This window comes from Nycticebus coucang, unplaced genomic scaffold (genome assembly GCF_027406575.1).
Source record: "Nycticebus coucang isolate mNycCou1 unplaced genomic scaffold, mNycCou1.pri scaffold_43, whole genome shotgun sequence".
In the NCBI taxonomy this organism is placed as follows: Eukaryota; Metazoa; Chordata; class Mammalia; order Primates; family Lorisidae; genus Nycticebus; species Nycticebus coucang.
The window spans coordinates 1,494,902-1,519,138 of NW_026515577.1; the positions used below are offsets into that span (position 1 = coordinate 1,494,902).

The window sequence follows — 24,237 nt, forward strand, 5'->3', positions numbered from 1 at the left end:
AAAAGGCCCCTTTCCCAGGTGCTGTGGCTTGCCTTTTGTGATAGGGTTGGCCAGGCCAACTTTGGCAATAGCCTGAGCCTCCTGACAGGAGCCCCTGGTCTGCCTTGACCATCTCTACCCCATGAGGGCTCCCTGGTGAGGCCCCTTCCATGTCATATCGCTAATGCTGCTATAGTCTCCTTGACCTCATGGTGGTCTTTGGCCAAGGACACAGGACCCCCTCCAGGGTCCTCCTGGTCCACTGTCCCTTCCTGGGCCTCTTCCCCACTGCCTGGGCCCTCACCCAGCTCCAGGATAGTGAGTAGGTGGTCCTGCTTCAGGGACCGCTTGTGTAGGCTGAGCAGAAAGGGCTGGGGCAAAGAGAAGATGTCCACATTGTTGCCAAGGTCGATCCACATGACATTGGGGAACTTGCTGGGGTCCTTAAGGATGTCAGTAGCATGGCCCGCATCAGTCGGTTGCCGTTGAGTGCCAGCGTGGTTAGGCGGGGCAGGGTGCTGAGTGCTGGCAGCAGCTGCAGGACCACGTCGTGCGTGAGGCCTGTGAAGCCCAGCTCCACACTGTCCACCTGCTCCCCACAGCTCTGCAGATAGCTGGTCACCCGGTCCAGATCACGGGAGGTCAGTGGGATGCCTGACAGGTCCACCGTGTTGTCTGGAGGGCTCCCGGCCAGGACAGCCTTGAGGCTGAAGGGGAAAGAGGCAGGCAAAGTCAAGCAAATGGTACAAGCCTCCTCAGAAGCAGCAGTGCTCTCTGCCTCTAGTGATCATTTTTATAAAACTTGCAGATCAAACTCAAGGGAGAATCCAGGGAGCTCCAGGCCCTTGGCACTACCCCACATCCTGGCTGGCCAGAACCCAAGTTCTGACTGCCCTTCCTGTCTCCATAAGGGGTGTCTGCATTTGCATCTTTACATTTTCCCTTCCTATTCTGTGACTTTATACTCTGCACCTGTTATTATCCTAAAAAATGGAGTTAATGGGGTTGTTATGTGAAGTTAATATATGTAAAACAGAACAATGCCTTGTATAGGTAAGTGATGGACAAATAGTTGCTGCTGCTGCTATTATTAATTACTTGGGTTGAGCTCCCTGCTTCTACCACCCTTGGCTGGTAGCTGTGTTGCCCCAGGATTCGCACAAAGGATCTCAGAGGCCCCATCTTTCCCACCATGCGGAGGGATCTGTAGGGTGAGCCCTGCAGGGGAGGGGACGGGGGATCCAGGCCTGGGGCTGAGTGTTCTCCACCCATCCCGCTCCCTGCTAGCTGCCACCCTTGTCCTTTGTTCCCCTGCTTCTTGCCCTGGGTCAGAGCCTAGGCTGCTCCAGCAGATGGTGTGTCCTTTCCACCAGCCCGTTCTGTTTACTAGTGGTGCTGAGATGCTCATTCCCCACATTTTCAAGTGCCCTGGGAGAGGGTTCCCTCCCTGTTCAAACAGCACATGTTAATAGCAGCTCAGGAGTCAGCCTGGGCCTCCTGGCAAGGCAGGGTAAGTCCCCTGCTTCAGGGATCTGAAGCTGTCCACAGTTTGCTCATTTTGCCTCTGACTGGGGTCCAGCCCCAGGGTGTTTGAAGGTAAAGCTTTCATGGCATGACATTTAAGTGCTTGCAACACTGCCTGGCATCTATTCAGCAGGATTTAACTGTTGGCTGCTGGTATCAATGTTAATAAAGCAGACCCAGTACCCCAGTGAGACTGTGGTGACCAGCCCAGCCCCACCCATACTAGTCAAACAGCAACAGTGCTGTCTTCTGCCCCATTCATTCCTTCAACAAGTGTGTGTTAAGCTCCTACTGGGAGCCAGGCACTAGTGTCACTGAACGGGATGGACAATCTCTGCTTTCATTCTTGGGGTGGGGGGAGGCAGACCACAAACTTGAGGGAGAAGTGATAGAGTAGCTGGGCACTGGTCTATATAGAGGGAGGTGGCATTTGACCTGAAGGGAAGAAAAAAGGTGCAGGCCATCAGAAGAGTTGGAAGAAGTTCCAGGAGAAGACAGAAAGGCCCTAGGGCTGGAAAGGGTTGGGTGTGATTGTGAACCACCTGGGAGGCTGTGGCTGGGACTGGGGAGTGGGTGAAGGACAGGTCACAAAGGGCCCGTCTGGATTGCTTTTAAGTGTGATGAGAAACCAACAGAGGGGAAGGAGACCTCATTTTCAATGGCTCCCAAAGAAGAATGGCTTCACTGCCCATGAGTTGGGGGAGATAGAAGAGGCTCCTGTATTCCAGTTTCCACACCCCCATCCTGTTCTATCCCCATATGTGACCCTTCCCTCCACCCAGGTGGAGCTCCATAAGAGCCTCCCAGGGGTCTCCTTCCCAGTGTTGGGGTAGGGGTGGCCAGAGTGGAAGGAGGTGCCAGAGCTTGCTCTTCTCCAAGAGGGAGGGGGACAGTTCTTCCTCCCCCGCCTTTGGGACCAACAAGCAAAGCCAGCAGTAGCATCAAGACCTTGCCAAAGAGTCTTCGAAGGCCAGGCACCCTGCCCGTGGTCATTTGCATAAAAGGCAGGAGTGCTTCCTCCTCCAGGAAGCCTTCCAGGGTACCCTCTCTGTTTCTGATGGTACCTACCAGTTGTAGCTCACAAGGTCTATGTCCTATGTGCCACCCTCCACCATCAATCTTCTCAGGGACTATCAAGCCCCTGAGAGTCCTTCCTGCTGTATGGACCAGGGTTTTGATCTGGGCCCCTTGGGGACACCCCAGAGAACTGGGGGGTTCAGTTGGGAGTGCCCACTTTTAGCACACTAGGTATGAGAAGCTGCTCATGTCCCCTCGCTTCCAGCCCCATCTAAGTGGGCCCATACTCCCCAGCTCCCACCCTATAGCCAGGGTGCCTCCTGAAGCTCCTCACACCCACCAGGAATGCCCTCCTGGCTGTTCCTCTGACTGAGTCCTCCCTCCAAGCGTCCCTCTGGCTCTGCCCTTCTTCCAGCCCAGGGAGGGGCACCATGTGTCACACACTCAGACTGGCATAGACGCACTGTGGATTGCAACTCACCAGGCCTGTGGCTTCCTCTTCACCAGTCCCCGGTGTCGCCTCCACTGGGAGTGGGGGCTGAGGTGGTATGTACCTCTGGTAGGTACCATAAGAAACAGAGAGGGTACCCTGGAAGGCTTTCTGGAGGAGGAAGCTGGCGGCATAGCTTCTCCATGGCGCCCAGCACATCGCTTTCCTGCAGAAGGGGGTAGGTCCTGAGTCGCTGGAGCAGCTGAGTAGATGCCCCTCACAGACAGCAGTGGTTGCAACCAGTCTGTACAATGGTTTTTATTTTGTTGTTGCAGTTTTTGGCCAGGCTGGGTTTGAACCCGCCACCTCTGGTATATGGGGCCGGCGCCCTACTCCTTGAGCCACAGGTGCTTCCCCAATGGTTTTAGTTTTTGTGGATTAGTTGCTAGCACTGAGAAACAGATTTGTGTATCTAAGTCTTGGTTTCAGGCAGTCCAACAACAGTTGGCAGGAGCTGAGTGCCCACTGACCCCTTGGCCAGGATCCACCCAGGATCTCCAAGGGCCATCCTGTTCATTCGTTTGCTCAACAAATATTTACTGAGCACTTACTAGGTGCCAGGCACTTCTAGGCATCTGAGATATGGCCATGAACATCCTGGTTTTGTATTTCACATTGTAAAGAGGAAAGTGTAATATTTTTACCTATTTCTCAAATGTGGGAATATAAAAGAGTGAAGGGGACAGGTCTTTCCCAGCCTAATCCATTCATCCATATTACCCCTCTGGCCCATCAGTATTTGAGTTTGAGACTCTGGGCATTATGGGCTGAATTGTGTCCCCCACAAATTTATATGATGTCCTAACCCCTAATACCTCAGAATATGACTAATTGGAAACAAGGTCTTTAAAGAGGTGATCAAGGTAAAGTGAGGTCACAGGTGAGGCCTTGATCCAATATGACTGGTGTCCTTATAGGAAAAAATCAGGATACATAAGTACAGAGGGAAAGACCATGTGAGGACAAGGCTAGACAGTGGTCATCTACAAACCTAGGAGAGAAAGCAAACCTACCAATGTTGGACTTCCGGCCTCTAGAAGTGTGAGACAATTAATGTCTGTTGTTTCAGCCACCCAGACTGTGGTATTTTGTTCGGGTGGCCCACCCAAACAGAGACACTGGGATAAAGGATGCAGCAGGAAGACCCAGGAGAGACTCCAATTCTGATGTCCCCAGGGAAGTCAGTCCAACAGGCCCTGAGCCAAAGCTGTGTGGGAGCAGGGGTGTGAATCCCATCTAGGGGGGTGGAGTGTGGGCCACGAGTGTACTTCTGCCAGACCAAGGGTTAGCAAGTGTACTTCATGCCATGGCCAAGGGTTAGCAAGAGCCAGGCAGAGACCCATGTGTGGCCAACAGCTCTGGTGAGGGGAGGGTCAATGCCCTGACCTGTGTAGCCCCCAGCCACACAGTGAGCACTCAGCAGGCTGCTTTGCTATGTGACTCCAGGATCCCTCTATTAATGGAGGAGCTGTGCAGAGTAGTGAAGAGCACACACCTGGGGTCAAACTGCATGGATTTCAGTTGGCTTTAGTCACAAAGTGTGGCCTTGGGCAAACACCTGACCTCTCTGTGTCTCTGATGGGCATCTGTGAGGGGATCTCACAAGAGTTTTTCTGAGGGTTTAAGTGAGTTATGACTTGTACTGTGCTTTGGTAGAGACCAGCATGCAGCAAGCTCTCCAGGCTGGCTCGGTCAGCGAATACTGTGCTGCACCAGCGCACTGAACTTGGGCAGGGGAAAGAAGGGAGACTACTTCACTCAAATTGGAGCTGAGCTTTTAAGAGCAGGTGGGTTAGTGATTATTCTATGGAAACAGGAAACACAAGGAATCCCTGAGCGAAGAGGAAACAATCTGAGCAAGGGCTTGGGGGTCTTGGGAGGGTTGAGACTTTGGGTTGAGACTTCAGAGGTGAAGAGGGCAAAAAGGCAGGGCAGGGGATGACCCACTCACGCAGGGCCATGGTGAGTTGAGGGGCCTCTGGGACCCCCAGCTGGGGGTACCATTGGATTTATCAGGCAGGGGCTCCAGACAGGTCTGAGCTAAATGCATCCATCAGCAGCTGATGTGCACCCCTGGCCAGGGAATGAACCAAGAGGGATGTGGGGGCCACCAGACACATAGGAGTGAGAAAAGGAGAAAGAAGTAGGGCCTGGGCACCAAGGGAAAGGGTGGCCAGTGGGGTCAGATCCCCAAGGAGGCCACAGGGTCTCAGCCAGCACAGGCTCAGGAAGGGGCGGTTGTGGTGGGGGCCCAGATGAGGGCTGACTTTGGAGGCCAAAGAGAGAATGGGAAGTGACACCAGAGATGGCACACCTAGAGCCACAGTTGCCCACCTTGGAACTTTGCACACCAGGATCCTAAGACACTGATGCCCTGGCCACCTAAGTGATGGTGGGCAGCTCGGGTACAGGGATTTCTAAAAGTTCTTCAAGTGATTCCCTTGTGCAGCCACGGTGGAGAAGTGCTGCAGGCGGATTTGGGTGATCTGGCCAGCATCACTTCAGGAGCCCCCTACCCAAGGACAGAACGCTGCCAGCCTCCAAAGTTGAGAACTGAGCTCAGCTGACCCTCCTTCTCCAACCACTTCCCAGAGTTTCTAAGATCCTGGTCAGGGGCCCTCCCTCTCCACCCTCTAGGCCAGGGCAGCTGAGCCTTGCAGGAAGGGAACAAAGAGGAAGAGGAAGCGTCAATGCCGCGCCACAGCCACAGGGGGGCAGCCGCGCCAGGGCGCGGCTCGTGATGACTTAGCTCAGCCGCTGCCGTTAGAGAACCGACCCCTCCCTGGCCAAACGGGGACAAAGACAGGCACACCTAACAGAGCTGTCTTGAGACTAGGCGTGCGCCAGTGTTCTCACAGAAGTGAGAGTTCCCATCTGCTTGTCCAAACGGAATAAATAATAGCTTCCGGGACACAGTAAACATCTCTGTGCACTTGGGACTCAGAACGTGACACCCCAAGTATGGCACCTTGGCATGCCGAGCACTGTGAGCAAAGGACATTGGAAGGACTTGGAACCAAGGTCCCTCTGTCCTTCTCCTGTCCTCTCGTGCCCCCCCAGGATTCCTCTTTGCTTAGGAAGCTCATAGAAGCAAGAACCCCTCTCACCAAAGCCAGCCACAAAACTTAAAAAGGTCGCTCTCCCTGCCTCTGGAGTACTCTCCTTCCAGGGGGGCTGTTCCACCCTGGGGGCGAAGTGTAGCTGAACAGGCCAAGTGGAGTTGAGCAGCCGCCTGCTCCCCTCCCCATGCCTACACAGGCCCTTCGTTGGGTCACTTAGGGCTGATGGTCTCATCAGACCTGAGAATAAAAAGTTTTCCCTGGGTTTTGGAGTCTTCTTTTCTCTCTCTCTTTTTTTTTTTAGATACAGAATCTCACTCTGTTGCCCAGGCTGGGGTGCAGTGGTGGGATCCTAGCTTACTGCAGCTTTGAACTCCTGGACTCAAGCCATACTCTCACTTTAGCCTTCTAAGTAGCTGGGACTACAGACATATCACTATGCCTGGCTATTTTTTTTTTTTTTGGTAGAGACAGAGTCTCACTTTTTCACCCTCGGTGGGGTGCCGTGGCAGCACACAGTTCACAGCAACCTCCAACTTCTGGGCTTAGGCGATTCTCTTGCCTCAGCCTCCCGAATAGCTGGGACTACAGGCGCCCTTCACAAGGTCAGGCTATTTTTTTGTTGTTGCAGTTTGGCTGGGCCCGGGTTTGAACCCGCCACCCTTGGTATATACACCCTTGGTATATGAGCCACAGATGCTGCCCAATGCCTGGCTAATTTTTTTAAGAGACAGGGTTTTGTTGTGTTGCCCAGGCTGTTCTTGAACTTCAAGTGATTCTTTCACATCAGCTTCCCAAAGTGTCAGTATCATAGGTGTGAGGCACCATACCCAGCAGAGCTTCATTTCTGAAGGCTCCCATGTCACACAGAACTTTGATTAAATAAATCTGTTATGCTTGTCTCTTGTTAAGTGTCAGCCGTGTCCCTTATAATGGGTGAAGAAGGGTGTCACACCATTCTGCCCCTACAACTCACTACAGTCCCGTACCTCACAAGAATCCCAGGGAGTGGGAGGTACTACTCACACTCCCACTTGGCATATGAAGGAACTGAGGCATAGAGGAGTTAGCAGACTGGCACACAGTCTGTAAGAAGGAGTCGGGACCCACATCTCATCAGAGGCACCAAGGCTGCTGCTGTCTCCTAACCACCATCCCAGGTGTTCCCTGCGCTGAGAAAGCTTGTCTTGTCTTTGGCTTAGCTGAGCTCAAGGCGTTCTATCACTTACAACCAGAAAAGCCTTTAGCTCAACCACCTGCTACTGACCCAGCTCCCTCCTGGGGGGAACAGGCCTGGCCCAGAGTGCAGGAGGAATAGGAGAAGGTGGGGAAGGGAGGAAAGGGAGTGTCCTTCCTGCAAGTTTGCAACACTGTATGGAGCAAGAGCTGCAACCCAGGCTGGAGCTCTGTGATACCAGCACTGCCTTGTCCTACGTGTCCAGGTGCCCTGTGCCCAGCACTGGCCAGGACTGCAGCCCTATCCTCTGGGAACTTTATTCTCCTCTAAAGTGGTGCAGCTTAGCAGCCCTATTTATTTATTTATTTATTTATTTTTGAGACAGAGCCTCACTATTGCCCTGAGTAGAGTGTGGTGGCATCATAGCTCACAGTAACCTCAAACTCCTGGGCTCAATTGATCCTCCTGCCTCAGTCTCCTGAGTAGCTGGGACTATAGGCATCTGCCACATGCTTGGCTAGTATTTTTCTATTTTTAGTAGAGACAGGGTCTCCCTCTTGCTCAGGCTGGTCTCCAACTCCTGAGCTCAGGGAATCCAGCCACTTTTGCCTCCTAGAGTGCTGAGATTATAGGCCTGAGCCAGCACACCTGGTCCTCCAGCAGCCCTCTTGTGTGACCAGACCCCCCTGCTGACTGAGACGACATACCAGCCCTTTCCCTGGAACCTAGACTTGATAATAAGCAAAACTCCTCCATGGCTAGAACCTGACTGGTAAACTGGGGGCACAGGCAGCCCTTCAGGGTGTAGAGTGGACAGGGAGGGAGGTCAGGTGGGCAGCCAGGAGGTGACACCACAGTACCTTTGGGGATGATTCTCTTCCAGGCTTCAGCCAGCCTAAAGTCAGTGTGCTGTGGGTGGGGTGCAGTCAGGGAAACTTAGGACATTGCTGGGTCAAGTGTGGGGTGGGGACTCTCCAGACCTGCCCAGTGACACTGCCAGGGCCTTGGGGAAGAATGAATGTGTTTGGGGGCTTCTCACGGACCCCCAGGGAAAGATGCTCCAGGTGAACTGCAGGCCTTCCCCAGCATCTGATACTGCTCCATTTCTGCACTGCCAGGCAAGGTTTCCATCTGCCACCTTCACACCCCATGCACCCCAGAACTGCCCCGGGACCCCACCAAGCACAGCCCTCCACTGCCTGCACTCAAAGGTGACCCTTGTTCATTTCTAAATTATTTCCATCATCCACCTGTCCAATGCTGACTGCCCTGCTCACTTCACTGAGCACCAGGCACTGTTGCAGAGGTGGGGACCCTGTGCTGGTTTTCTCTGCTTACTCCTTCCCCATCGCCTGTTCCCTGCCCTTCCCTGTGCTCAAGAGGGCTGAGCTCTGGAGTTCCCTCCATGCTTCAGCAAAAGTCCTCACCCCAGCATCCATCTCCTTCCACGCTGGATCAGGGATGGCCTGGGTGACACCAGAACCTACAGAATGGCAGCAGTGATGGTTTGTGACTTCTGAGATGAGGTCATAAATGTACTGCGGCTTCCCTCTTACCACCTGCTTTGGCACAAGTCAGCACAACAGCCATGATGCCAGAGGACTCAAGTGGTTCTACGGAGGGGCCCTTAGGGCAAGGAACGAGGCCTCCTGCCAACAACCCTATAATGTGCCATCTTGGAAGTGGACCTGCCACCCTCTGCCAAGCCTTCTGATACCTGCAGCCCTGACTGATGCCTCGGGAGACCCTAAGCTAGAACTACCAAGCTAAGCTGCCCCTGAATGCCTGACCTACAGAGGCTGTAGGACACATGTCCTTTGCTTCTAGCCACTGAGTTTTGGGATAATTTGTTACATTGTGACGAACACAGTGTGGCTCTGGACCCTGCATTCTCACCCTGCTCTGCCATCAGGTCCCCCCACTGCCTGCAGGGTAGCAACTTCCTGCTGCTTGGAGGCTTTGGTGTCTCAATGTTCTCTGCTGATTTCTTTTATCCTGCCCACAAGCCTTTATTAACCCTTCTTAAAAATTCACAGTGGAATGTGTCACTTGCTTTCTGCCTGGAACAGGATGCAATTGTGAAGGAAAGAGACATCACCATTGTGGTGGGGAAAGCAGAAAATAAATTAGCAAGGTGGTTTCAGAGACCAGCAAGTAAAATGCAGAAATGAATGAGGAAACGAACAGGGCTCAGGTAGACCAGGAGGCCGACCCTAGGCAGGCTTGTTGAGAAAGGCCTCTTGGGAACTTTTAGGAAGGAAGCTCAGAGGAAGGAGGGGGTGTCATGTAGTCATAAGGGCAGCAAAGTCCCTAGGGCAGGAGACAGAGGCAGCTGTGTGGTTGCAGCAGAGCATGCAGGGCAACAGTGGGAAAGATGAGACTGCCTTGCTTGTACAGAGACGGTGCTAAAGCATTTTCAGGGAGATGCAGGTGATCCCACATACATGTTAGATGGCGTTCTCTGTACAATGCATACTACTAACAGCAGGCTGCACCTACCCTCAGCCTGGGGAACGCATAGCTTAGGGATCTCCCACCTTTGCCTCATCCACAGCTAGGAGAGTTCTTCAGAAGAGCCATTCCCCTGTCACACAGCTTTGGGCATTGGCAGGGACCCCCAGGCCTACAGCAGGGCCGGCCCCCACTAGCTGGGTTTGGAACTCCTGAGCAGGGACCAGACCATTACTCTTTAGGTCTCTGAGCCTGCAGGGCTCACGGCCCAGGGACCAGGTCTTCCTGACAACTAGCCTGCTGGGCCTTTGCACACCACTCAGCACATGGCAGGTGCCCACCAACTGGTTAGCACCTTCTGGGCACTGTGTGCTCACATGTGCCAGGCACACAGAAGAGCTTCTTGTGAACCATCTTATCTGACTCTCCAAACAGCTTGACAGGAGAGAGATTATTTTTATGTCCATTTTAGAGTTGAAGAGGACCAAGTCCAAGTAATTCAGTGATTGGAGAAAGGTTACAATATGCCATGGATTGAAATCATCTCCCCAGAATTCATATGTTGAAACCCTAATCCTCAAGGTGATGGTATCAGGAGGTGGGGCCTTGGGGGGATTAGGTCATCAGGGTTGAGCCCTCATGATGGGATTAGTGCCCTTACAGGGGAGGCCAGGCCAAGGAGCTCCCTAACCTATCTTTCTTTCTTTCTTTCTTTCTTTCTTTCTTTCTTTCTTTCTTTCTTTCTTTCTTTCTTTCTTTCTTTCTTTCTTTCTTTCTTTCTTTCTTTCTTTCTTTCTTTCTTTTGAGACAGAGTCTCACTTCGTTGCCCTCAGTAGAGTGCTGTGGTGTCACAGCTCACAGTAACCTCAAACACTTGGACTCAAGCAATTCTCTTGCTTTAGCAAGATAATTCTCTATGAGGTTTCTGTGAGCTGTGATGCCACAGGGCATTGAAGTGAGATTCTGTCTAAAAAAAAAAGCTGCTGGTGATTGAGAGATGTGATAGAAGGGGAAAAAAAGACAGAGGAGAGCTCAGTGTGGAGTTGCCTGGCTCTCCCCTGACTTCCCAGTTGGGGAAGGGTGTCCAACTGCTCATCCCTGGGTAAGTCAGCCTGGCACCCCACAAGGCCCAGCCTAGGCCCCAGCTCGCAGGACAGGAGTAGAACCTCCCTCCAGAAGGGGCTGAGGAACAGTTTGGGTGCCTGGAGAGTCCTAGGGCTTTTCCTTCCGAAAAGGAAGGGGGATGCTGGGCAAGGTGGGTGGGACAGCCAACTTTTTCAGGCAGGAAATGAACATGACCCAGGGGGTGGGTCATCTTGGATTTAAAGACAACTAACTGGGAGTAGTGGGGATTGAGGTAAACTAGAGAGCCCCATGCAGGGCTGCTGTCATCCTTGTATGGCTTCTTTGTGCAAATAAGAAGTCCGCCTTTAGGAGGACACAGTTCTGCACCATGGTCATGGTTTGGTTGGTGGAGAGAGGGCTGGGTTTTAATTATTCCCTGCTTCTCTCCAATCTCTACCTCTCTCTGAGCATGTATTTGTGCAGTGTACAACCTGAACAACTGTACATGGTGTACCTGGCCCTGAATAACAGAGATGGCTACTCAGCTGCAGCCCTGTAGGAATCAGGGCTTCATGTTGCTGAAGCTTCTAGTTTTTTAAGGGCTGCTGAATATAGGGATCGTGTGAAAAATCCTGTTTTTAAATGTTGGCAATGAATTCACCCCAGGTGCCAAACCAAACCCATCTGTGCTGATGGCACCAAGGGAGGGCACCTTGGGGCTGCTCTCTTGGTGCCTGCAGGAGGGGATTCTCTTGCTCAGAAAGGTGCCCACCTCATACCCCGGGAACTGGACTGCAGAGCCCTACCAGCTTGGGGCAGTGGATGTAGCGTGCCAGGCTGATGATGAGGTCGTGAGTGATGCGGTCCACCAGGTTCCGGAAACTAGCATAGCGATACAGAACGTCATCCAGCCAGGTTGAATCCATTCCCAGGTCCTGCAAGAGCAGAGGGCGCCAGAGGTCAGGATGGCTGCTTCACTCACCTTGCCCAACACACTGGGACAAGTGGGCACAGGCCACTGGGTGCCCCTGCTGGCAGCTCAGCATCCCCCGGAACTCTGGCAGGGAAGTGTCTGCAGGTCCCTAGTGGGCCTGGATGAGCCCAGGCCTCTTTCTCTCTCTCTGAGCCGAGGAAAAGTGGGCTGGACGTTTACGGGCGCCACAGTCTATGCAGGTCCCAGTGTGTTCACCTCTCCTGTGATGTCACTGGCCTATTCCTCTCCATTTTCCCAGAGGATGAAGCCAAGGGTGGCCTGCCACAATGTTAGTGGCTGTTTCCCCACTGGGGGCAAAATTTGGAACCAGCATGCATAGCAAAACTCCTCTGTCTTGTCACAGGATTGTTCATTGATAAAGAGTTGTGTTTTCAGCTTGGTGCCTATAGCACGGTGGTTACAGTGCCAGCCACATACACTGAGGCTGGCAGGTTCGAACCAGGCCCAGGGCCAGCTAAAACAACAATGACAACTGCAACAAAAAATAGCTTGGCGTTGAGGCAGGCATCTGTAGTCCCAGCTACTCGAGGGTCTGAGGCAAGAGAATTGTTTAAGCCTAAGAATTTGAGGTTGCTGTGAGCTGAGATGCGACAGCACTCTAGTGCGGGTGACATAGTGAGACTCTTGTCTAAAAAAAAAAAAAAAAAAAAAAGTGTGCTTTCTTCCTGCTTCTGAAGTTATATTTACTTCTCCTTAGGCAGATGTGGCCACAGTACCCCTCTGCCTTGGGAGCTTTTGAGTTGCAGGCCAGAGGAGGAGGAGGGTCCCAGCCCCAGTGGCCAGGAGGGAGGGGGGGAAAGGTGTGGGTGACCATCTGAGTTGCTGCAGGGGCTTGCTTCTTGTTTTGTTGGGATATTCTGGTCTTTTCTAAACACCTTCCCCATGATTCTGAAACATCACAAAAAGGTGGGACATTCAACAAGATGGGATCTGTGCAGAACAAGTCCCCAGATACCGACTCCTCCAGCTGTCAGAATCTCAGGAAGGTGGGGATGACCTAGACTCAGCCTGGGGCTGTCCTGCACAGACCCCCATCTGCTCTTATCCACCATGGGATGAGCTGGGCAGGAGGCAGGGGGAGGGCAGCGACTCGGCTCTCTGGCTGACATTTCTATAATATAAAAAGGGTCTTTCCCACGTGGGTCTGGAGGGGCCAGGGTGTCTCCTGGGGGCAGGCTCTCTGAGTCTCTGAGCTGGTCAGGTCCAACCTGCACTGGTAGGGGCATTCTGCCTCCTGCCCCTTGGACAGCTTTGTTGGTGCTGTGGTGAGGACAGGAGGGGCCAGTCTGGAGGGCTTTGTTTTCCACATGGCAGGAATGAACCTTTGAGGCAAACTGCCAGCCCTGCTCCTGGGTGTCTGGCTGCTGACATAATTACAGGGACCTGTGTCCGGGGGCTCAGGGTCTGGCACAGCTGCAGTGGCAGGAAGCTTCTCAAGTGTTGGCTAGAGCCTGGCCCCTTGTAAAACCAAGTGTCACACTAGCCTTAGACCTCTGGTCCTGCTCTGGCATCTTCAATCTCTCAGGCAGTGCTGTACCCTGAAGCAGATGACCTAATATCACTGAGCCTCAGTTTCCTCATCTGTCAGATGGGGACAGTGACTCCAGCATCATGAGTAGATAAGAGAAACACCACCAAGTGACATATGTAAAGTATCTGGCAGGGAAGAGAGTCACCAAGAGTGGTTGCCCTGAGCCCACTTCACTTCCATTTCTTTATTTCTGCCCCCTTCACTGGGAAAGACCCCTCCCCTTATATAGTGGTTCTTAACTCCTTTTTGGATCAGAGACCCATTTGAGAATGTGTCAAGAGCCATGCTCCTTTTTTCAAGAAAAATACAGGAGTGAGAGAAGGGTTCGGACTTTCCACACTGGTCGCATGGTCAGGAGGGTGTGTGGGAGCCATGTGACCTGTGGAATTCTGGGACACAAACCATCACCCAGTAACATGCAGAATCTCAGGGCAGGAGGAGGCTGGGAAGGTGGGAAGGACGAAGGTCAAAAGGGCTTGTGGTCTCGGGTCTCAGAGGCCTGCGTGGCCAAAAGAGCTGTGGCCTAGTGCCTGGCTCCCCAGCCGGACCTCGCTTACACCTTGAGGCTCTCCTTCCTGGGGCCAGAGAGGTAAGGAAGGAAGGAAGGAAGGCAGAAGACGACCGTGAAAACAGACACTGTCATTCCCATGGTCAGAGGCTAGACTGTGGCCATGGGAGGAGGCCAGAGGCTGCAGTTATTTTTCTTCTATGGGCTGTCTGCAAGCTAGGATCCTCCTCTGTGGCTGTCAACATCATGTCAGCCTCTTTCCCTCCCCTGCTTCCCCTGTGCATTCCCCCTGGCACCTAGTGGTCTCACCCTTACAGCCATCCTTGCTCCCTGTCCCCGGATGACCCTGGGAGAAAAAGCTGGACACTGGGCCCGGCTGAAGCCCAGCTAACTGAAAGTCCGTGGCAAGGCCCCTCTCTCTGTGATCTCCTTCTCCCTCTGTGAAATGGCAGGTGAACCACACAGTAGTTTTTAAGTTGTATTCTAAGATCTTGGGGCTGACAGGTGGGGGCAGGTTTGGGCAGGAGAGGGGAGAGAGGGGCAGCAAGGCTGTGGGCTGTGGTGCTCAGGAGTGGCTCCTGGCTACAGACAGACACACAAAGGTAGTTCTGTTGTCAAAGAAAAGCCTGGCACCCTGCCTGGGTGACCATTAGGGTTTCTCATGCTCCTGCCAGCCCCACTTCATCTTCCCAGCTTCCACCACATTTCAAGGCCAGTCGAGGCTGACCTGTCCTGGAAGGACCAAGAAAACCCTAGATGCCAACCCAGAGGCTGTGGCAGGTCTGAGCAGATGCTGAATGTCCTTTCCCAGAGCCACGCTCCCACCATCCCCTCCTCTGGCCGGTCGCCCCAGGTGCCCGGCTTGCTGTGGCTGCCCTCTGTGTTTGTACCATCCTTCCTTGGGATGGGGCAGTGGGGAGAGGGGATCCCCCAGGCGGGCGCTCTGGGTCACTGTGAGTCATGGCCACCTCCCTCCCTGTGAATTCCAGCTGGGTGGGGCTCCCCAGTGTTCCAAGGCCAGGGCAGTGAAACCCAGGCGGAGCCTGGCCAAAGGCTGCTGCATGCTTTATTGCTTTATTTTTCTATCTCGAGTCTGCCTAGGTCCTCAGAATGCTTATGCTGTTTCAGGGCACTTCACAGTCCCGAGGACCTTGGCCACGTTCAGGTGTCCTCTCCACATCTACTCCCAGTAAGCCAGTTTACTGGGGATGACTGTGTCCCCGCCCATGGGGACTACTTATGGTACTGGGTGACGGAGGGGCGCTCCTTGAACACTCAGGTGTCACAGAAGGCTGCAGCCTGGGCCATAGCCCTGGGAAGTGTCCAATCTGTAAATGGCCCCTGTAAATGGCCGCACAGACACTGCCCAACACTGCCCGTTCGGCACTCCACTCTGCCCTGACTTCCAGGAAGAGATGGGGGGACAGGCATGTGAGACCCGCTGCCTGTGTGAGGAACCTGGGAGAACCAGATCCAGATGTGGCCCCTCCTGAGCACAGCCCTAGCCCAGGAGGGGCTGGTTTGCCGGCAGAGTTCCAAGTATTGAGGAAAAGCTCATCTTCCTCCGTATGGGTCTGGGTTCCACCTCTAGGAACAGCCCCCAAACCCAGCTATTCAACTTCAGTCGTGTGGGACCCACTTCCTCGCGATGGTGCCTCCTGGAGAGGCTCGTTGCAAGTGGGGTAAAGGGTACAGGGTGGAGGGTACGGATTTCTAAAAAGAGAGTAGAGATTCACATGGGCGGGGTTGGTATTAAAACAGCATTTCTCAAAGTGTCTTCTGAAGATCTCGGGGAGGAGTCATTGAAGCCATTTTGGGGGCACAGCCACATTCTCTCCCCACCGGCCCAGGGTGTGGATGCCAGACCTACTTCAGCCAAAGCAGCCTGTCACAAGGCGGGCATGTGGGCGCGACACGTCCGAGAACCCGCTGTCTTCTAGGGTGTCACAAACATGGGAAACTCCACCTTCCTCATTTTCTCCTTTGGAGAGTATAGTCATTTTGTAAAAATGTATTTCTTCCCCAGGTGACCTTACTAATTTTAAATGAATGAATAAAGATGTTCTTGTTTTAATTTCTCCCACAGAAAATAGCATTAGATATGTGATTCAACCCACGTAGAGAAAACGTCTTTGAGGGCCTCAGTAATTTTAAAGGTATTAAAGGGCTCCTGAAACCCAAAAAAGTTTGAGCCTTGGGGTGAGAAGAATGTGGTGCCCTGAAGGAAGGGGCTGAGAGTGGGGTGCCAGGTTAGGAAGTGGGGGCCCCCTGGGAAGGATGTAGCTTCCTCTGGACCTCTTCTCTGTCCCCCACACCTGACGCCTTATGAGGCTCTCTGGCAGTGCAGATACAGATTTGTGTGGTGCCACTGAGGGTCCAGAAGAGCCCCGGCCCACACTGGGGTCTGGCAGAAGGAGACACATCCAACCCAAGGGAATGTGTTAAAAAATTTGAACCACTATGGACCCTATTGGTAATTGCTGGAGGAGAGGAGTCCATGAACAGACCACCAATTATGGCTCTCGTGGTGCTAACTCCCTTGTGCAAACATATTTACATCAGTGCAAACCTATGGCCCTCCACCAGCAGCACCAGCTATAGGAGGGGAATCCACCAGTCGATCTAACCGTTTCTGTTCCAGTGGTGCAAACATTCCTTGTGAAAACCATTTCAAGGAAGCTGTAGCACTACCCCTAAAATCTGATTTGTAGACTTGGTACAAGGCAGCCATCACCTGTGGCTGGGGAGGAGGATCTGGTTCCTGGACCTTCCCAGCCTAGGTCACCTGAGACTAGGAATGTCTCTCTCTAAGTTGGCAGGAGGGGTGTGAGGAGACACTGGGCACAGTTACTGGGCAAGAACTCTCCAGAGGGTAGAGAAAAGATCCTCCTTAGAACAAGGGATATCCAGGAGAATCCATGCCATCTCAAAGGGAGTGTTGCACAGCCACAATTGCCTCTCACAACTAGGGATGGGTAGCATTTGACTCAGTGGCCCACACAATAGAGAGGTCTCTGAGAGATCTTGTCAAACACCCTGACATCTGCGGGGGGTATTCTGTCAGGCAACCAGAAAGTGGAGAGGATGGGCTGTGGGCTCAGGATTGCAGAGGAAAATTTGTTCCCTTTTGCCGCATGCAGCATGGGAAACCAGAGGTGAGAATTTCTTGGCATAAAAGAAGAGGCTTCATGGCTCTCAAAGAGGTCCTTTGTTCCTGGCTTACTCACAGAAAGCCCATGGCAGGCTCCCCATTTGGGGGGATGTCTCCCTTTCCGGTTGGCAACAGGTGCATTCTGTCTAGTTGCTTCTTATCTGATCTCTATTCTCTTTCTCACCCTCTCAGTTTGCCTTAGTGGGGATAATGTGTACCTTTTTATTTATTTTTTTGTCATTGTGTTCAACTCTCCAATTTCAGTTTCCTAAAGTTGCCTTCAGTTTAATTTTTCTTCTTTTGGACATGGGCTTTTGGTGAATGTTGCTTCTAGTTGTTCATCTTGTCCCATTATTTATTTATTTATTTATTTGGAGACAGAGTCTCAAGCTGTCACCCTGGATAGTGCCATGGTGTCACAGCCCACTGCAACCTCAAACTGTTGGGATTAAGCAGTTCTCTTGCCTCAATCTCCCAAGTAGCTGGGACTACAGACACCAGACACAATGCCCAGCTACTTTTTTTTTGGGGGGGGGGCGCTGTAGTTGTCATCATTTAGCAGGGCTGGGCTAGATTTGAACCCACCAGCTCTGGTGTATGTGGTTGGTGCCCTAGCCGCTGACCTTCCCCTCTTGATATGTTACAATTGTATATGACAATATTGAACTCTATTGTTTAGCATGATTAAAAATTTCACTATAAATCACTTATTTATTCATTTCCAATAAAATTCTCTCTGAATTTTGATATCTCTCTGTTTGAGAGATATCTGTTGATATCTCTCTGTTTATTAGCCTGTATGAATAAAAAAATATCTCTAGTATGTTTGTTTTAGTGGTTTTGGTCAAAATGTGGTTGATTCTGTCTAGGTGAGTATTCATGAAAATTGTGATTTCTGCAACTATATATTGATGAATATGTATTACATTTATGTGAGAGAGCTACTTTTGTAATTTGAAGGGAAATTTTGAGAAGTTTTATAAGTGTATATTTGAGATATAATTTTTCTTCTCGTTATTGTAAAACACAATATAAAATTCACAATTTAATTATTCACATCAGTCATGTTAATTATATTTACAATGTTATGCAATGTATGTCTAAAATGCACACATCTTGCGAGACTAAAATTCAGTAATATAAAACAAAAACCCATTTCACCATTGCCTAACCCCTGAAAAATATCATTATTTTATTTTGTTTCCAAGAGTGTAACTACATCAGAAATAGTATTATATAAGTGCAATCAGATATGCTACATCTGTATATTTTTGACTTATATTTAAATATGCATAATGTCATCAAGGTATATATCTCTATTGCATCTATGATAAGTTTATCTGCTTCTGAAAACCTCAAAAATAATACATTATATTCCAAATTGTATTTCTTAGTAAGGGCAGTTTGGATTGCTTTCATCTCCTGGTTTTTGTGAACATTAGTGCATTAATGTGGGTTTGTAAATAGCTGTTAGAAAATACATGCAAGAATTTATACCTATGTTTCTTCTGATTTATTGGTTTAGTTGCCTGCCTTTTTGTCAGTACAAAACTACTTTGATTACTATAGCTTTTTAATGTTTTGAAATCAGAAAGTGTGGTGTCTGTAACATTGTTTCTCTTTCTAATGATTGTTTGGATCTCTGTGGTGCCTTAGGATTCCAGGGGATTTGAGGGGTGACTGTTTTTCTTTTTGCAAAAATAAAATGGGAGTTTTAAAAGGATTACATTTAATCAGCAAATAAATTTGAGCAGTATGGGCATCTTCTCAGCATTAAATCTTCGAGTGCTTGAACAAGAGTTTATTTCCATGTATTTGTGGATTTTTTCTGTTCTTTCTAATTGATTTATACTTCTTTTCCATTTTCGTAAGAAATGAAAGTATAAAATTTCAATTTTTAAAATTGTGACAGAACGGTTGGTAGTTCCAGGAAAATGTTTTATGAGCTAATGAGAAGATTGTATATTCTGATATTCTATGTCTCTATATACCTATTAGGCCTAATTACTTTATAGTATTTTCAAGTTTTTTTTTATTAATAATCTGAATTTATTTATTACTGAAAGTAGAATATTGAAGTATTCTATTATATGTTTTTTTTTATTTCTTGCTGCAATTCTGTCAATGTGTTTACATTTTTTGTGACCTTCAGTTCAAGAGAAAGATATATATATATATATATATATATATTATGCATACATATATTATTTATGCTTCCAAGCAAGACAATTTTATTATTTAATGAACCTTATCTCTTGTGAAAGTAAAGTATATTTTTTAAAATGTAATATTTTTAACATAAAATGTGATGTGCCTACAATAATTGTGATCTCCACTGCTCTCATATTCTTTTTTTTTTTTTTTTTTTTTTTGAGACAGAGTCTCACTATGTCACCCTCGGTAATACCGCTCACAGAAACCTCAAACTCTTGGACTTAAACAATTCTCTTGTCCCAGACTCCCAAGTAGCTGGGACTACAGGTGCCCACCACAATGCCTGGCTATTTTTTGTTGCAGTTGTTATTGTTGTTTTGCAGGCCTGGGATTGGGCTCGAATCTGCCACCTTGTGTGTATGTGGCCAGTGCCCCACTCACTGAGCTACGGGAGTTGAGCCTGCTCTCTTCTTATTAACATCTTTTTTTGGCATGTTTCTTCTATCACACCAATTTTAGTACATTGCTTTTATTAGATACGAAGTTGAGACTTGTACACAATGTAGTTGGATTTTTGATAGTCCCTTTGTGGAAGAGATTTCCATATGTCTTTTAAGTGGAGCATCTATTGCATCAACTTCATGTAATTTTTAAAAAGGCAACAACTTATTCTTTCTCTGATGTTTTCTATGTTTGTCAGAATTTGCTGTTTTTCTCATTGTTATCCTTTGTGTCTCATTGACTTTTAGAGACATAGTGTATTTTCACATTTTCTTCTCTGTATCTCTGTAAGTATTCTTTATTTTTATCATGAGAATTTCCTAAAATCTTTTGAATTTACAAGATACATTAAAAAGGTGTAACTTAGCATTACTTCTGTATAAAATTTTATTGACTTTCGAATTTTATAGCACAATTAAAATGTTTTATGCACTATTATTATAACACCACAGTTTTCTTTTCTTTTTATTTCTTTATATTTCTTTTCAGACAGAGTCTCCAGCTGTTGCTGTGGGTAGAGAACTGTGGCATCACGTTCAGAGAAAGCTCAAACTCCTGGGCTTAAGTGATTACTCTTGCCTCGGCCTCCCAAGTACCTGGGATTACAGGCGCCCGTCACAATGCCTGCCTGCTTTTTGGTTGTAGTTGTCATTGTTTGGTGGGCACACTCCTGGAAAACAGGCTGGGGATTGATCAGGAGCTGTGTAGAGAACTGTGGGGCCAACGGGGGACTTTCCCTTGGGCTCAGAGAGCTGAGTTGGGAGGAGAGGTCATTGGCCAGAGACAAGAGGAGCTTGTGTGCAGATGTGCCACAGACACACATGTGAACACGATTCACTGCCACCGGCTCACCTGTACTCAGGCCTGTCCCCTTTCAGCAGCAGGTGAAGCTCTACCCCTTCATCCCCCCAAAACTCTGAGAATCTTGGTGTCTCTTCCTTAACTCCCCAGCTGTCAGTCCCCTGTTTTTGGATTCATTCCTGTCTCTCATGTCCCTTCTGCCCTCTCTTTTCCTTCTTTTTTCCCCACTCTCCCCTCCTGCTCGCCTTTTCCCTCCTCTCTCCTGGTCCTCTGCTGGGGATGCTGGCTGCTCTTGCCTCCTTCGACCAGTAGATGGGAGCCTCTCCGCAGCAATGGCACCCACATTTTTGTTTGGGCTAAAACTCAACAGGCTCTTCTCCCTCTGCACCCTGGAACTTCTGAGCTTTGGGTGTGGTGTTCTTAGGAACCATGCTCGGTCCTGGGGATAGCAGAATCCCCAGAAGCCCACACATGGGGGAGGAGGAGCCTGGAGACATCACTGGTCTAGTTCTCTGCTTCAGAGCTGGGGCCCCAGGACACCTTTTCATTGCTCCATTAGTAAAAGAAAAACAAAACAAACAAACAAAAAAATCGACCAAAACCAAAAACCTCTCCTGTATTTAAAATCCAGGATATCTTACAGAGCATATCAGGCAGTCTCTGAGAATTTCAGAAAACGTGGCAGCAGGGGCCTCAAGCTTTCTGGGGCACAGGAGCAGAAGCAGTGTCCCGTGTCTCTCTGGACAGATGAGGTGTTTTCAGATCCGCCTTGGTGTGTACACCTACTCCACCCATTTCCCCCAGGCAGAAAGTCTTCTGTTTTCCAGGAATGTGTTGTCCAGCTGGAAGTTCCCCCAAAGCAACTTCTATGAGGTGGGGACCTCCTGTCAAAGGAATTTCATCAGCATCTTGCAATGTAAAGGCAGCAAGGACTAAGTATCTGGGCGCAGTCTTTGTGGTCTCGGTCTCGCAGCATTATTTGCCATCCCAGTGCAAATACCTAAGCCAGGAGAATCCTGAGGTCCCCCAAGAGGGTACCGTACACCTGAGGGAGCGGGCTGCGCATTTTAGAAAACCTTGGAGACTGTTCTGTAATGGGCTATGTGTGGTCGTGGTGGGGAGTTCAGCTGACCAATTTCCAGATTTATCATCACCAGGGTATTGGGAACATATATGAGGGTAAAATATGTTTTTACTCTTGGAAAAATGTAAAAGAAGAAAGACCTCAATTTATTTCTGTTCAATTATGTCTTCAGTGAGACAATGGGCATTTATGGAGCGCCTGCCATGTGCAAGGCTTGAGGGTGTAATGTGGGGTGAGGTCAAGTTGTTCCTTCTTTGCACAGGAGAGAGGAGAAGAAAACAGGTAAAAGACCTGGATACAGAGTCACACAGACCCATGAATCTTCCAACCAGCCAGTCCCTCTCTGCTAATTTTGTGCAGGTGGGAGAGGATGTTCCCAGGACACAAGGGCATCTTAGTCTGGGGCCTGGCACGAGCTCAGTAACACCCAGTGTCAGAGGCTACCCTCTCGCTTAGTATCCCTGTAGGCTCCAGTTTCTTCCTAGAACAAGGCTGGATGGCTTCTCCAGGTGGCATAAGGAGGGAAGGTTAGTGCATGCACTGGGGTCAAGCTGCCTGGGTTCAAATCTCCTGTCTTCTGCCCCCATTAGCTATGAGACCTTGGAAAGTTCCACCATTCCTTTGGGCTGAAGTGTTCTGCCTGTGAAATTGTTCATAATTATTGTTCTCGCATAGCTATACGCATGTGGATTGAATAAGAAAATCCATCCAAAGAAGGCTCTTTACATGGTGCCTAGCTCATGTAAGCCCCTACTGAACACAGGCTGTTATTCTGTCCTATTGTTTTATCTTCTACGCTCTGCCAGGTTTGAAACTGAGATTCTGAAGAGACTGATACCAGCTAATGGATTTTTCACTCTGAGATTCAAAAAGACTTTTGTTTGGTTTTGTTGGGGAAGGGATTTTCAACAACTGCTAATCTGGTCCTATGTCCCCAAAGACACGAGCCATTTCTGGACTTGGTGCCAGCAGCACATGAGTAAGTAGAGGCAGTGTCCACCTGTCAGCTGTGTCTCTGCGAGGGAGGCTGAGACAGCACCAGCATACAGAAGGTGCACAGTTCATTCTCTGGGGTGAACGGACAATTTCCCATTGCAGGGCCCGGACTGTCCTGCTGTTCTATCCTACATTCTTCCCCCATCCGATCCTGCCCATCCTTAGGTTCCAGCCTCAGACTTCCTTGAGACCATTCCCTACGACTCACTCTCCCATTCGATCATCTGTTTACTTGCTCAATTAGTGCACATGCATGCCAGGCCCATGACAGATCCCAACAGGGCAAGGATGGACAAATCCTTATTACTGTCTGCCAGGAGATGGCCGTGGGGTAGGCAGACAAGTACCTGGGTGACTACAATTCATTAGGCAGTGTCCCCGTGACACCTGTTCAGGCCTGTTTTAGGGGAAGGGGTTGGTCTGAGTCCTAGAGGAAGTTATTAAGTGCCTGTGACACAAACGAGGCCTTCACAACTGGGAGCAGATTTCTCTGATCCCTCAGGGAGGCTGCCCTGCTCCAAGAGGCTGGAGAGGATGCAGAGGGTATGGAGGGGTGGAGGCATGGACAAGGAGCAGGGCTGGAGAAAGACAATGACCATGCTATGAAGATGGCCGCCTCATCCAGGTGGCTCTGGGGCTCACAGGCAGAGCACCCGTGATTGGAGCAGAAAAGGAAAGGGCAGAGTGGAGACCCCAAGCACTGCAGGGGCCTGGACTCGGCCTGGAGAGAGGTGGCTCTTTTTCAGCACCCAGAGGTAGCAGGAGGTGGGCAGTTCACAGCAACCTTCGGATGTGCCTAATTCATGTGTGTAGCACCTGTGATGTCTCGTGAAGGGATGTTAAAAATAAATGGTAACCATTTGCTGCAGTGTTGAACAAATGGCATCAGTCCGATGGGTCTCAATTCCAAAATGCATTCTAACCCTAGCAGTTTTCAAGACCCTCACTTGGTGAGCTTCCCCAGAGCATTTGTCTTTGCCTGATGTCACTAGAAGTGATGCTGGGAGGGTCTGAGCCTCTAGGAAGGAGGTGGACCAGCTAAAAATCACCCCAGAAGGTCTCTCATCACAGGGATTCTCAAGGGTCCAGTCAGCATTTTGCGTCCCAAGGGTACTTCTCAGTACCGTGGGACACCTCCCCCATCCAGCCAAGGCTTTGTAGTTCTCAAACTTCCTAATTCTACAACCCTTAAATACAGTTCCTCATGTTGTGGTGACCCCAAACCATAAAATTATTTTTGTTGCTACTTCGTAATTGTAATTTTGCTCCTGTTGTGAATCTTAATGTAGATATCGGATGCACGATTTATTTTCATTGTTACAAATTGTAGGTTGAGAACCGCTGCTCTAGGGTCATGCAGCTATTCACTTGGTCACCTTATTCTCAGCCTAGGTTCATTTTTTCTCCACAAGAAAAATATAATAGATTACTTGGCCACAGAAACTAAACCAGGACAGAGGAATTAACTTCCCTTTTTGTTCTGTGACTCAGAATTTCTGACAAGTGATTACCAAAAGTTGCGTCCTTTTCTGGCGGTTCCTGTGTGTTGGGAAACCCCAGACTGTGCTCTTAATGTAGAAACTCAGGTCATCCCCAGGGCTTCCTCCACCCTCTGTGTCATGGGCATTTCCAAGCTGTTGTGTTGAACTGCAAAATTTTATGTAATAATACATGCACACGAACTAGTAAATTGATGAACACAAACTAGATTCAACAAGCGTTTTGAGACCTTAGCCTGGCCTTACATTAAACACG

At 49.7% G+C, this 24,237-nt stretch overlaps 1 pseudogene; it reads right to left on the reverse strand.

Annotated features, from left to right (window-relative positions):
• Positions 1-152: 152 nt before the first annotated feature.
• LOC128579260 (leucine-rich repeat-containing protein 75A-like) lies at positions 153-22,627 on the reverse strand (annotated as a pseudogene).
• Positions 22,628-24,237: the final 1,610 nt, after the last annotated feature.